This window comes from Colletes latitarsis, chromosome 14, assembly GCF_051014445.1.
Source record: "Colletes latitarsis isolate SP2378_abdomen chromosome 14, iyColLati1, whole genome shotgun sequence".
Lineage (NCBI taxonomy): Eukaryota > Metazoa > Arthropoda > Insecta > Hymenoptera > Colletidae > Colletes > Colletes latitarsis.
The window spans coordinates 2,168,698-2,184,019 of record NC_135147.1 but is presented as its reverse complement, the minus strand read 5'-3'; positions in this window follow the sequence as shown (position 1 = coordinate 2,184,019).

Below are 15,322 nucleotides of genomic sequence, written 5' to 3'. Positions count from 1 at the left end.
GCGACCACGTGCCAACCCGACACCATGCGCACGGCGTTGGGGGTCGCGAATCCAACATCCACGATGGACCCCCCATATCGCCGCACGCATGTGTGCTCCGACCCCCGGTTCAATACCCGGAGGTCGAGCCCCGCCGCCCAATCGCCCAGGATCCCGCCGCGAACGGAGGTCCTGGGGGATCCCCAAGCCACCGACTTGGCATTAAAATCCCCCAGGACCAGCACCGGCCGGGCCGCGTAGCGCTGCACGCATGCCGCGACCTCGGCCAAGTACAGCTCGAACGCAGCGTGACCGCTACGGGGCGAAATGTAGCAACCCACCACAGCGACTCCCCCCCAGTCCACGGCGACGAATCCCCGACCGCGCTCCAACAAGGAGAACGGTGGGGACCCGTCGCCCCCTCCCCATACCGTCGCCACCAAGCCGTCCGCGTCGCCCACCCAATGAGGGTGATCAGGGACGCGGTACGGCTCGGCGGCGACCGCAGGTCTGGGATTTGCTCTCATCAGACTCATATAATTGCATATTTCACATTCTTGTTGGCCAGATCCTGGGTTTTTTCTAGTTTGGATCAGGTAGTAAAGTGGTACCACACTGGAACAGTCGACTAAACCCGGTTTCGATGAATATTTTAGAGGATAACGCATGTTAGGTCTAGGTTAGGTCTGGGATTTGCCCTCATTTGGCTCATACAATCGCATATTTCACATTCTCCTTGGCCAGATCCTGGTCCTCTTATGGTTTGAATCACGTAGTAATGTGGTACCACACAGAAACAGTCAATCAAACGTGGCCACGATCAATATTTTAGAGGATAACGCATGCTAGGTCTGGGTTAGGTCTGGGATTTGCCCTCATCAGACTCATACAATCGCATATTTCGCATTTTGATGGCCAGATCCTAGTTTTCTTCTGGTTTGAATCACGTAGTATTGTGGTACCACACAGAAGCAGTCAATTAAACCTGTCTACGATCAATATTTTAGAGGATAACGCATGCTAGGTCTGGGTTCGGTCTGGGATTTGCAATCATTAGGCTCATACTTTCGCATTCTTCACATACTTGTTGAACAGATCCTGGGTTTTTTCTGGTTTGGATCACGTAGTAATGTGGTACCACACTGAAACAGTCGATTAAGCCTGGTCTCGATCAGTATTTTAGAGGATAACGCATGTTAGGTCTGCGTTAGGTCTGGGACTTGCCCTTTGTCAGGCTCATGCAATCGCATATTTCGCATTCTTGTTGGCCAGAACCTGGTCCTTTTCTGGTTTGAATCACGTAGTATTGTGGTACCACACAGAAACAGTCAATAAAACCTGGCCACGATCAATATTTTAGAGGATAACGCATGCTAGGTCTGGGTTAGGACTGGGATATGCCCTCATCAGACTCATACTTTCGCATTCTTCACATAGTTGCTGAACAGATCCTGGGTTTTTTCTGGTTTGGATCACGTAGTAATGTGGTACCACACTGAAACAGTCGATTAAGCCTGGTCTCGATCAGTATTTTAGAGGATAACGCATGTTAGGTCTGCGTTAGATATGGGATTTGCACCCATCAGGCTCATACTGTCGCATTTTTCGCACACTTGTTGGCCAGATCGTGGGTTTTTTCTGGTTTGGATCACGTAGTAATGTGATACTACACTAGAACAGTCGATTAAGCCTGGTCTCGACTAATATTTTAGAGGAAAACGCATGTTAGGTCTGGGTTAGGTCTGGGATTTCCCCTCATCAGACTGATACTTTCAGATTCTTCACATAGTTGTTGAACAGATCCTGGGTTTTTTCGGGTTTGGATCACGTAGTAATGTGGTACCACACTGAAACAGTCGCTTCAGCCTGGTCTCGATCAGTATTTTAGAGGATAACGCATGTTAGGTGTGAGTTAGGTCTGGGACTTGCCCTCATCAGGCTCATGCTATCGCGTTCTTCACATACTTGTTGAACAGATCCCGGGTTTTTTCTGATTTGGATCACGTAGTAATGTGATACTACACTAGAACAGTCGATTAAGCCCGTTCTCGACTAATATTTTAGAGGAAAACGCATGTTAGGTCTGGGTTAGGTCTGGGATTTGCCCTCATCAGACTGATACTTTCGCATTCTTCACATAGTTGTTGAACAGATCCTGGGTTTTTTCGGGTTTGAATCACGTAGTAATGTGGTACCACACTGAAACAGTCGCTCCAGCCTGGTCTCGATCAGTATTTTAGAGGATAACGCATGTTAGGTGTGTGTTAGGTCTGGGACTTGCCCTCATCAGGCTCATACTTTCGCATTCTTCACATAGTTGTTGAACAGATCCTGGGTTTTTTCTGGTTTGGATCACGTAGTAATGTGATACTACACTAAAACAGTCGATTATGCCTGGTCTCGACCAATATTTTAGAGGATAACGCATGCTAGGTCTGTGTTAGGTCTGGGACTTGCCCTCATGAGGCTCATACTTTTGCATTCTTCACATACTTGTTGAACAGATCCTGGGTTTTTTCTGGTTTGGATCACGTAGTAATGTGGTACCACACTGAAACAGTGAATTAAGCCTGGTCTGGATTAATATTTTACAGGATAACGCATGTTAGGTCTGTGTTAGGTCTGGGATTTGCACCCATCAGGCTCATACAATCGTATATTTCACATTCTTGTTGGCCAGATCCTTGTCCTCTTCTGGATTGTTTCACGTAGTATTGTGGTACCACACAGAAACAGTCAATTAAACCTGGCCACGATCAATATTTTAGAGAATAACGCATGCTAGGTCTGGGTTAGGTCTAGGATTTGCCCTCATCAGACTCATACTTCCGCATTCTTCACATACTTGTTGAACAGATCCTGGGTTTTTTCTGGTTGGGATCACGTAGTAATGTGGTAGCACACTGAAACAGTCGATTAAGCCTGGCCACGATCAATATTTTACAGGATAACGCATGTTAGGTCTGTGTTAGGTCTGGGATTTGCCCTCATCAGACTTATACTTTCGCATTCTTCACATACTTGTTGGCCAGATCCTGGTCTTCTTCATGTTTGAATCACGTAGTATTGTGGTACCACACAGAAACAGTCAATTAAACCTGGCCACGATCAATATTTTAGAGGATAACGCATGCTAGGTCTGGGTTAGGTCTAGGATTTGCCCTCATGAGGCTCATACTTTCGCGTTCTTCACATACTTGTTGAACGGATCCTGGATATCCTCTGGTTTGAATCACGTAGTATTGTGGTACCACACAGAAACAGTCAATTAAACCTGGCCACGATCAATACTTTAGAGGATAACGCATGCTAGGTCTGGGTTAGGTCTGGGATTTGCCCTCATCAGACTCATACAATCGCATATTTCGCATTTTGTTGGCCAGATACTGGTGTTCTTCTGGTATGAATCACGTAGTAATGTGGTACCACAAAGAAACAGTCAACTAAACCTGGCCACGATCAATATTTTAGAGGATAACGCATGTTTGGTCTAGGTTAGGTCTGGGATTTGCTCTCATCAGGCTCATACTTTCGCATATTTCGCATTTTGATGGCCAGATACTGGCCTTCTTCATGTTTGAATCACGTAGTAATGTGGTACCACAAAGAAACAGTCAACTAAACCTGGCCACGATCAATATTTTAGAGGATAACGCATGTTTGGTCTAGGTTAGGTCTGGGATTTGCTCTCATCAGGCTCATACTTACGCATATTTCGCACACTTCTTGGCCCGGTCCTGGGTTTTTTCTGGTTTGGATCACGTAGTAATGTGGTACCACACAGAAACAGTCAATTAATCCTGGCCACGATCAATATTTTAGAGGATAACGCATGCTAGGTCTGGGTTAGGTCTGGGATTTGCCGTCATCAGACTCATACAATCGCATATATCGCATTTTGATGGCCAGATCCTGGTCTTCTTCATGTTTGAATCACGTAGTATTGTGGTACCACACAGAAACAGTCAATTAAACCTGGCCACAATCAATATTTTAGAGGATAACGCATGCTAGGTCTGGGTTAGGTCTGGGATTTGCCCTCATCAGACTGATACTTTCGCATTCTTCACATAGTTGTTGAACAGATCCTGGGTTTTTTCGGGTTTGGATCACGTAGTAATGTGGTACCACACTGAAACAGTCGCTTCAGCCTGGTCTCGATCAGTATTTTAGAGGATAACGCATGTTAGGTGTGTGTTAGGTCTGGGACTTGCCCTCATCAGGCTAATACTTTCGAGTTCTTCACATACTTGTTGAACAGATCCCGGGTTTTTTCTGGCTTGGATCACGTAGTAATGTGATACTACACTAAAACAGTCGATTAAGCCTGGTCTCGACCAATATTTTAGAGGATAACGCATGTCAGGTCTGGGTTAGGTCTGGGATTTGCCCTCATCAGGCTCATGCAATCGTATATTTCACATTCTTGTTGTCCAGATCCTGGTCTTCTTCTGGTCTGAATCACGTAGTAATGTGGTACCACACAGAAACAGTCAATTAAACCTGGCCAAGATCAATATTTTAGAGGATAACGCATGCTAGGTCTAGGTTAGGTCTGGGATTTGCTCTCATCAGGCCCATACTTTCGCCTATTTCGCACACTTCTTGGCCAGAACCTGGGTTTTTTCTGGTTTGGATCAGGTAGTAATGTGGTACCTCACTGGAACAGTCGATTAAACCCGGTTTCGATCAATAGTTTAGTGGATAACGCATGCTAGGTCTGGGTTAGGCCAGGGATTTGCCCTCATTTGGCTCATACAATCGCATATTTCACATTCTTGTTGGACAGATCCTGGTCTTCTTCTGGTTTGAATCACGTAGTAATGTGGTACCACACAGAAACAGTCAATTAAACCTGGCCTGAACAATATTTTACAGGACAACGCATGCTAGGTCTGGATTAGGTCTGGGATTTGCTCTCATCAGACTCATATAATCGCATATTTCACATTCTTGTTGGCCAGATCCTGGGTTTTTTCTAGTTTGGATCAGGTAGTAAAGTGGTACCACACTGGAACAGTCGACTAAACCCGGTTTCGATGAATATTTTAGAGGATAACGCATGTTAGGTCTAGGTTAGGTCTGGGATTTGCCCTCATCAGACTCATACAATCGCATATTTCGCATTCTCCTTGGCCAGATCCTGGTCCTCTTATGGTTTGAATCACGTAGTAATGTGGTACCACACAGAAACAGTCAATCAAACCTGGCCACGATCAATATTTTAGAGGATAACGCATGCTAGGTCTGGGTTAGGTCTGGGATTTGCCCTCATCAGACTCATACAATCGCATATTTCGCATTTTGATGGCCAGATCCTAGTTTTCTTCTGGTTTGAATCACGTAGTAATGTGGTACCACACAGAAACAGTCAACTAAACCTGGCCACGATCAATATTTTAGAGGATAACGCATGTTAGGTCTAGGTTATGTCTCGGATTTGCTCTCATCAGGCTCATACTTTCGCATATTTGGCACACTTCTTGGCCAGGCTCTGGGTTTTTTCTGGTTTGGATCACGTAGTAATGTGGTACCACACAGAAACAGTCAATTAATCCTGGCCACGATCAATATTTTAGAGGATAACGCATGCTTGGTCTGGGTTAGGTCTGGGATTTGCCCTCATCAGACTCATACTTTCGCATTCTTCACATACTTGTTGAACAGATCCTGGATTTCTTCTGGTTTGAATCACGTAGTATTGTGGTACCACACAGAAGCAGTCAATTAAACCTGTCTACGATCAATATTTTAGAGGATAACGCATGCTAGGTCTGGGTTCGGTCTGGGATTTGCAATCATCAGGCTCATACTTTCGCATTCTTCACATACTTGTTGAACAGATCCTGGGTTTTTTCTGGTTTGGATCACGTAGTAATGTGGTACCACACTGAAACAGTCGATTAAGCCTGGTCTCGATCAGTATTTTAGAGGATAACGCATGTTAGGTCTGCGTTAGGTCTGGGACTTGCCCTTTGTCAGGCTCATGCAATCGCATATTTCGCATTCTTGTTGGCCAGAACCTGGTCCTTTTCTGGTTTGAATCACGTAGTATTGTGGTACCACACAGAAACAGTCAATAAAACCTGGCCACGATCAATATTTTAGAGGATAACGCATGCTAGGTCTGGGTTAGGACTGGGATATGCCCTCATCAGACTCATACTTTCGCATTCTTCACATAGTTGCTGAACAGATCCTGGGTTTTTTCTGGTTTGGATCACGTAGTAATGTGGTACCACACTGAAACAGTCGATTAAGCCTGGTCTCGATCAGTATTTTAGAGGATAACGCATGTTAGGTCTGCGTTAGATATGGGATTTGCACCCATCAGGCTCATACTGTCGCATTTTTCGCACACTTGTTGGCCAGATCGTGGGTTTTTTCTGGTTTGGATCACGTAGTAATGTGATACTACACTAGAACAGTCGATTAAGCCCGTTCTCGACTAATATTTTAGAGGAAAACGCATGTTAGGTCTGGGTTAGGTCTGGGATTTGCCCTCATCAGACTGATACTTTCGCATTCTTCACATAGTTGTTGAACAGATCCTGGGTTTTTTCGGGTTTGGATCACGTAGTAATGTGGTACCACACTGAAACAGTCGCTCCAGCCTGGTCTCGATCAGTATTTTAGAGGATAACGCATGTTAGGTGTGTGTTAGGTCTGGGACTTGCCCTCATCAGGCTCATACTTTCGCATTCTTCACATAGTTGTTGAACAGATCCTGGGTTTTTTCTGGTTTGGATCACGTAGTAATGTGATACTACACTAAAACAGTCGATTATGCCTGGTCTCGACCAATATTTTAGAGGATAACGCATGCTAGGTCTGTGTTAGGTCTGGGACTTGCCCTCATGAGGCTCATACTTTTGCATTCTTCACATACTTGTTGAACAGATCCTGGGTTTTTTCTGGTTTGGATCACGTAGTAATGTGGTACCACACTGAAACAGTGAATTAAGCCTGGTCTGGATTAATATTTTACAGGATAACGCATGTTAGGTCTGTGTTAGGTCTGGGATTTGCACCCATCAGGCTCATACAATCGTATATTTCACATTCTTGTTGGCCAGATCCTTGTCCTCTTCTGGATTGTTTCACGTAGTATTGTGGTACCACACAGAAACAGTCAATTAAACCTGGCCACGATCAATATTTTAGAGAATAACGCATGCTAGGTCTGGGTTAGGTCTAGGATTTGCCCTCATCAGACTCATACTTCCGCATTCTTCACATACTTGTTGAACAGATCCTGGGTTTTTTCTGGTTGGGATCACGTAGTAATGTGGTAGCACACTGAAACAGTCGATTAAGCCTGGCCACGATCAATATTTTACAGGATAACGCATGTTAGGTCTGTGTTAGGTCTGGGATTTGCCCTCATCAGACTTATACTTTCGCATTCTTCACATACTTGTTGGCCAGATCCTGGTCTTCTTCATGTTTGAATCACGTAGTATTGTGGTACCACACAGAAACAGTCAATTAAACCTGGCCACGATCAATATTTTAGAGGATAACGCATGCTAGGTCTGGGTTAGGTCTAGGATTTGCCCTCATGAGGCTCATACTTTCGCGTTCTTCACATACTTGTTGAACAGATCCTGGATTTCTTCTGGTTTGAATGACGTAGTATTGTGGTACCACTCAGAAACAGTCAATTAAACCTGGCCGCGATCAATATTTTAGAGGATACCGCATGCTAGGTCTGTGTTAGGTCTGGGACTTGCCCTCATCAGGCTCATACTTTCGCGTTCTTCACATACTTGTTGAACGGATCCTGGATTTCCTCTGGTTTGAATCACGTAGTATTGTGGTACCACACAGAAACAGTCAATTAAACCTGGCCACGATCAATACTTTAGAGGATAACGCATGCTAGGTCTGGGTTAGGTCTGGGATATGCCCTCATCAGACTCACACTTTCGCATTCTTCACATAGTTGCTGAACAGATCCTGGGTTTTTTCTGGTTTGAATCACGTAGTATTGTGGTACCACACAGAAACAGTCAATTAAACCTGGCCACGATCAATATTTTAGAGGATAACGCATGCTAGGTCTGGGTTAGGTCTAGGATTTGCCCTCATGAGGCTCATACTTTCGCGTTCTTCACATACTTGTTGAACGGATCCTGGATATCCTCTGGTTTGAATCACGTAGTATTGTGGTACCACACAGAAACAGTCAATTAAACCTGGCCACGATCAATACTTTAGAGGATAACGCATGCTAGGTCTGGGTTAGGTCTGGGATTTGCCCTCATCAGACTCACACTTTCGCATTCTTCACATAGTTGCTGAACAGATCCTGGGTTTCTTCTGGTTTGAATCACGTAGTATTGTGGTACCACACAGAAACAGTCAATTAAACCTGGCCACGATCAATATTTTAGAGGATAACGCATGCTAGGTCTGGGTTAGGTCTGGGATTTGCCCTCATCAGACTCATACAATCGCATATATCGCATTTTGATGGCCAGATACTGGCCTTCTTCATGTTTGAATCACGTAGTATTGTGGTACCACATAGAAACAGTCAATTAAACCTGGCCGCGATCAATATTTTAGAGGATACCGCATGCTAGGTCTGTGTTAGGTCTGGGACTTGCCCTCATCAGGCTCATACTTTCGCGTTCTTCACATACTTGTTGAACGGATCCTGGATTTCCTCTGGTTTGAATCACGTAGTATTGTGGTACCACACAGAAACAGTCAATTAAACCTGGCCACGATCAATACTTTAGAGGATAACGCACGCTAGGTCTGGGTTAGGTCTGGAATTTGCCATCATCAGACTCATACAATCGCATATTTCGCATTTTGTTGGCCAGATACTGGTGTTCTTCATGTTTGAATCACGTAGTATTGTGGTACCACACAGAAACAGTCAGTTAAACCTGGCCACGATCAATATTTTAGAGGATAACGCATGCTAGGTCTGGGTTAGCTCTGGGATTTGCCCTCATCAGACTCACACTTTCGCATTCTTCACATAGTTGCTGAACAGATCCTGGGTTTTTTCTGGTTTGAATCACGTAGTATTGTGGTACCACACAGAAACAGTCAATTAAACCTGGCCACGATCAATATTTTAGAGGATAACGCATGCTAGGTCTGGGTTAGGTCTAGGATTTGCCCTCATGAGGCTCATACTTTCGCGTTCTTCACATACTTGTTGAACGGATCCTGGATATCCTCTGGTTTGAATCACGTAGTATTGTGGTACCACACAGAAACAGTCAATTAAACCTGGCCACGATCAATACTTTAGAGGATAACGCATGCTAGGTCTGGGTTAGGTCTGGGATTTGCCCTCATCAGACTCACACTTTCGCATTCTTCACATAGTTGCTGAACAGATCCTGGGTTTTTTCTGGTTTGAATCACGTAGTATTGTGGTACCACACAGAAACAGTCAATTAAACCTGGCCACGATCAATATTTTAGAGGATAACGCATGCTAGGTCTGGGTTAGGTCTGGGATTTGCCCTCATCAGACTCATACAATCGCATATATCGCATTTTGATGGCCAGATACTGGCCTTCTTCATGTTTGAATCACGTAGTATTGTGGTACCACATAGAAACAGTCAATTAAACCTGGCCGCGATCAATATTTTAGAGGATACCGCATGCTAGGTCTGTGTTAGGTCTGGGACTTGCCCTCATCAGGCTCATACTTTCGCGTTCTTCACATACTTGTTGAACGGATCCTGGATTTCCTCTGGTTTGAATCACGTAGTATTGTGGTACCACACAGAAACAGTCAATTAAACCTGGCCACGATCAATACTTTAGAGGATAACGCACGCTAGGTCTGGGTTAGGTCTGGTATTTGCCATCATCAGACTCATACAATCGCATATTTCGCATTTTGTTGGCCAGATACTGGTGTTCTTCATGTTTGAATCACGTAGTATTGTGGTACCACACAGAAACAGTCAGTTAAACCTGGCCACGATCAATATTTTAGAGGATAACGCATGCTAGGTCTGGGTTAGCTCTGGGATTTGCCCTCATCCGGCTCATACAATCGCATATTTCGCATTCTTGGTGGCCAGATCCTGGTCTTCTTCTGGTTTGAATCACGTAGTATTGTGGTAACACACTGGAACAGTCGATTAAACCCAGTTTCGATAAATATTTTAGAGGATAACGCATGCTAGGTCTGGGTTAGGTCTGGGATTTGCCCTCATCAGACTCATACAATCGCATATATCGCATTTTGATGGCCAGATACTGGCCTTCTTCATGTTTGAATCACGTAGTATTGTGGTACCACACAGAAACAGTCAATTAAACCTGGCCACGATCAATATTTTAGAGGATAGCGCATGCTAGGTCTGGGTTAGGTCTGGGATTTGCCCTCATCAGACTCCTACTTTCGCATTCTTCACATACTTGTTGAACAGATCCTGGGTTTTTTCTGGTTTGGATCATGTAGTAATGTGGTAACACACTGAAACAGTCGATTAAGCCAGGTCTCGATCAGTATTTTAGAGGATAACGCATGTTAGGTCTGTGTTAGGTCTGCGACTTGCCCTCATCAGGCTAATACTTTCGCGTTCTTCACATACTTGTTGAACAGATCCTGGACTTCTTCTGGTTTGAATCACGTAGTAATGTGGTACTACACATAAAACAGTCTATTAAACCTGGCCACGGTCAATACTTTAGAGGATAACGCATGCTAGGTCTGGGTTAGGTCTGGGATATGCCCTCATCAGACTCATACTTTCGCATTCTTCACATAGTTGCTGAACAGATCCTGGGTTTTTTCTGGTTTGGATCACGTAGTAATGTGGTACCACACTGAAACAGTCGATTAAGCCTGGTCTCGATCAGTATTTTAGAGGATAACGCATGTTAGGTCTGCGTTAGATATGGCCAGATCCTGGGTGTTTTCTGGTTTGGATCAGGTAGTAATGTGGTACCACACAGGAACAGTCGATTAAACCCGGTTTCGATCTATATTTTAGAAGATAATGCACGCTAGATCTGGGTTAAGTCTGGTATTTGCCATCATCAGGCTCATACTTTCGCATTTCTCGCATACTTGTTGGCCAGATCGTGGGTTTTTTCTGGTTTGGATCACGTAGTAATGTGATACTACACTAGAACAGTCGATTAAGCCTGGTCTCGACTAATATTTTAGAGGAAAACGCATGTTAGGTCTGGGTTAGGTCTGGGACTTGCCCTCATCAGGGTCATGCTATCGCGTTCTTCACATACTTGTTGAACAGATCCTGGATTTCTTCTGGTTTGAATGACGTAGTATTGTGGTACCACTCAGAAACAGTCAATTAAACCTGGCCGCGATCAATATTTTAGAGGATACCGCATGCTAGGTCTGTGTTAGGTCTGGGACTTGCCCTCATCAGGCTCATACTTTCGCGTTCTTCACATACTTGTTGAACGGATCCTGGATTTCTCTCTGGTTTGAATCACGTAGTATTGTGGTACCACACAGAAACAGTCAATTAAACCTGGCCACGATCAATACTTTAGAGGATAACGCACGCTAGGTCTGGGTTAGGTCTGGGATTTGCCCTCATCAGACTCATACAATCGCATATATCGCATTTTGATGGCCAGATACTGGCCTTCTTCATGTTTGAATCACGTAGTATTGTGGTACCACATAGAAACAGTCAATTAAACCTGGCCGCGATCAATATTTTAGAGGATAACGCATGCTAGGTCTGGGTTAGCTCTGGGATTTGCCCTCATCCGGCTCATACAATCGCATATTTCGCATTCTTGGTGGCCAGATCCTGGTCTTCTTCTGGTTTGAATCACGTAGTATTGTGGTAACACACTGGAACAGTCGATTAAACCCAGTTTCGATAAATATTTTAGAGGATAACGCATGCTAGGTCTGGGTTAGGTCTGGGATTTGCCCTCATCAGACTCATACAATCGCATATATCGCATTTTGATGGCCAGATACTGGCCTTCCTCATGTTTGAATCACGTAGTATTGTGGTACCACACAGAAACAGTCAATTAAACCTGGCCACGATCAATATTTTAGAGGATAGCGCATGCTAGGTCTGGGTTAGGTCTGGGATTTGCCCTCATCAGACTCATACTTTCGCATTCTTCACATACTTGTTGAACAGATCCTGGGTCTTTTCTGGTTTGGATCACGTAGTAATGTGGTACCACACTGAAACAGTCGATAAAGCCTGGCCACGATCAATATTTTAGAGGATAACGCATGCTAGGTCTGGGTTAGGTCTGGGATTTGCCCTCATCAGACTCATACTTTCGCATTCTTCAGATACTTGTTGAACAGATCCTGGGTCTTTTCTGGTTTGGATCATGTAGTAATGTGGCAACACACTGAAACAGTCGATTAAGCCAGGTCTCGATCAGTATTTTAGAGGATAACGCATGTTAGGTCTGTGTTAGGTCTGCGACTTGCCCTCATCAGGCTAATACTTTCGCGTTCTTCACATACTTGTTGAACAGATCCTGGACTTCTTCTGGTTTGAATCACGTAGTAATGTGGTACTACACATAAAACAGTCTATTAAACCTGGCCACGGTCAATACTTTAGAGGATAACGCATGCTAGGTCTGGGTTAGGTCTGGGATATGCCCTCATCAGACTCATACTTTCGCATTCTTCACATAGTTGCTGAACAGATCCTGGGTTTTTTCTGGTTTGGATCACGTAGTAATGTGGTACCACACTGAAACAGTCGATTAAGCCTGGTCTCGATCAGTATTTTAGAGGATAACGCATGTTAGATCTGGGTTAAGTCTGGTATTTGCCATCATCAGGCTCATACTTTCGCATTTCTCGCATACTTGTTGGCCAGATCGTGGGTTTTTTCTGGTTTGGATCACGTAGTAATGTGATACTACACTAGAACAGTCGATTAAGCCTGGTCTCGACTAATATTTTAGAGGAAAACGCATGTTAGGTCTGGGTTAGGTCTGGGACTTGCCCTCATCAGGGTCATGCTATCGCGTTCTTCACATACTTGTTGAACAGATCCCGGGTTTTTTCTGATTTGGATCACGTAGTAATGTGATACTACACTAGAACAGTCGATTAAGCCCGTTCTCGACTAATATTTTAGAGGAAAACGCATGTTAGGTCTGGGTTAGGTCTGGGATTTGCCCTCATCAGACTGATACTTTCGCATTCTTCACATAGTTGTTGAACAGATCCTGGGTTTTTTCGGGTTTGGATCACGTAGTAATGTGGTACCACACTGAAACAGTCGCTCCAGCCTGGTCTCGATCAGTATTTTAGAGGATAACGCATGTTATGTGTGTGTTAGGTCTGGGACTTGCCCTCATCAGGCTCATACTTTCGCATTCTTCACATAGTTGTTGAACAGATCCTGGGTTTTTTCTGGTTTGGATCACGTAGTAATGTGATACTACACTAAAACAGTCGATTATGCCTGGTCTCGACCAATATTTTAGAGGATAACGCATGCTAGGTCTGTGTTAGGTCTGGGACTTGCCCTCATGAGGCTCATACTTTTGCATTCTTCACATACTTGTTGAACAGATCCTGGGTTTTTTCTGGTTTGGATCACGTAGTAATGTGGTACCACACTGAAACAGTGAATTAAGCCTGGTCTGGATTAATATTTTACAGGATAACGCATGTTAGGTCTGTGTTAGGTCTGGGATTTGCACCCATCAGGCTCATACAATCGCATATTTCACATTCTTGTTGGCCAGATCCTTGTCCTCTTCTGGATTGTTTCACGTAGTATTGTGGTACCACACAGAAACAGTCAATTAAACCTGGCCACGATCAATATTTTAGAGAATAACGCATGCTAGGTCTGGGTTAGGTCTAGGATTTGCCCTCATCAGACTCATACTTCCGCATTCTTCACATACTTGTTGAACAGATCCTGGGTTTTTTCTGGTTGGGATCACGTAGTAATGTGGTAGCACACTGAAACAGTCGATTAAGCCTGGCCACGATCAATATTTTACAGGGTAGCGCATGTTAGGTCTGTGTTAGGTCTGGGATTTGCCCTCATCAGACTTATACTTTCGCATTCTTCACATACTTGTTGGCCAGATCCTGGTCTTCTTCATGTTTGAATCACGTAGTATTGTGGTACCACACAGAAACAGTCAATTAAACCTGGCCACGATCAATATTTTAGAGGATAACGCATGCTAGGTCTGGGTTAGGTCTGGGATTTGCCCTCATCAGACTCATACTTTCGCATTCTTCAGATACTTGTTGAACAGATCCTGGGTCTTTTCTGGTTTGGATCATGTAGTAATGTGGCAACACACTGAAACAGTAGATTAAGCCAGGTCTCGATCAGTATTTTAGAGGATAACGCATGTTAGGTCTGTGTTAGGTCTGCGACTTGCCCTCATCAGGCTAATACTTTCGCGTTCTTCACATACTTGTTGAACAGATCCTGGACTTCTTCTGGTTTGAATCACGTAGTATTGTGGTACCACACAGAAACAGTCAATTAAACCTGGCCACGATCAATACTTTAGAGGATAACGCATGCTAGGTCTGGGTTAGGTCTGGGATTTGCCCTCATCAGACTCACACTTTCGCATTCTTCACATAGTTGCTGAACAGATCCTGGGTTTTTTCTGGTTTGAATCACGTAGTATTGTGGTACCACACAGAAACAGTCAATTAAACCTGGCCACGATCAATATTTTAGAGGATAACGCATGCTAGGTCTGGGTTAGGTCTGGGATTTGCCCTCATGAGGCTTATACTTTCGCGTTCTTCACATACTTGTTGAACGGATCCTGGATTTCCTCTGGTTTGAATCACGTAGTATTGTGGTACCACACAGAAACAGTCAATTAAACCTGGGCACGATCAATACTTTAGAGGATAACGCATGCTAGGTCTGGGTTAGGTCTGGGATTTGCCCTCATCAGACTCACACTTTCGCATTCTTCACATAGTTGCTGAACAGATCCTGGGTTTTTTCTGGTTTGAATCACGTAGTATTGTGGTACCACACAGAAACAGTCAATTAAACCTGGCCACGAGCAATATTTTAGAGGATAACGCATGCTAGGTCTGGGTTAGGTCTGGGATTTGCCCTCATCAGACTCATACAATCGCATATATAGCATTTTGATGGCCAGATACTGGCCTTCTTCATGTTTGAATCACGTAGTATTGTGGTACCACATAGAAACAGTCAATTAAACCTGGCCGCGATCAATATTTTAGAGGATACCGCATGCTAGGTCTGTGTTAGGTCTGGGACTTGCCCTCATCAGGCTCATACTTTCGCGTTCTTCACATACTTGTTGAACGGATCCTGGATTTCCTCTGGTTTGAATCACGTAGTATTGTGGTACCACACAG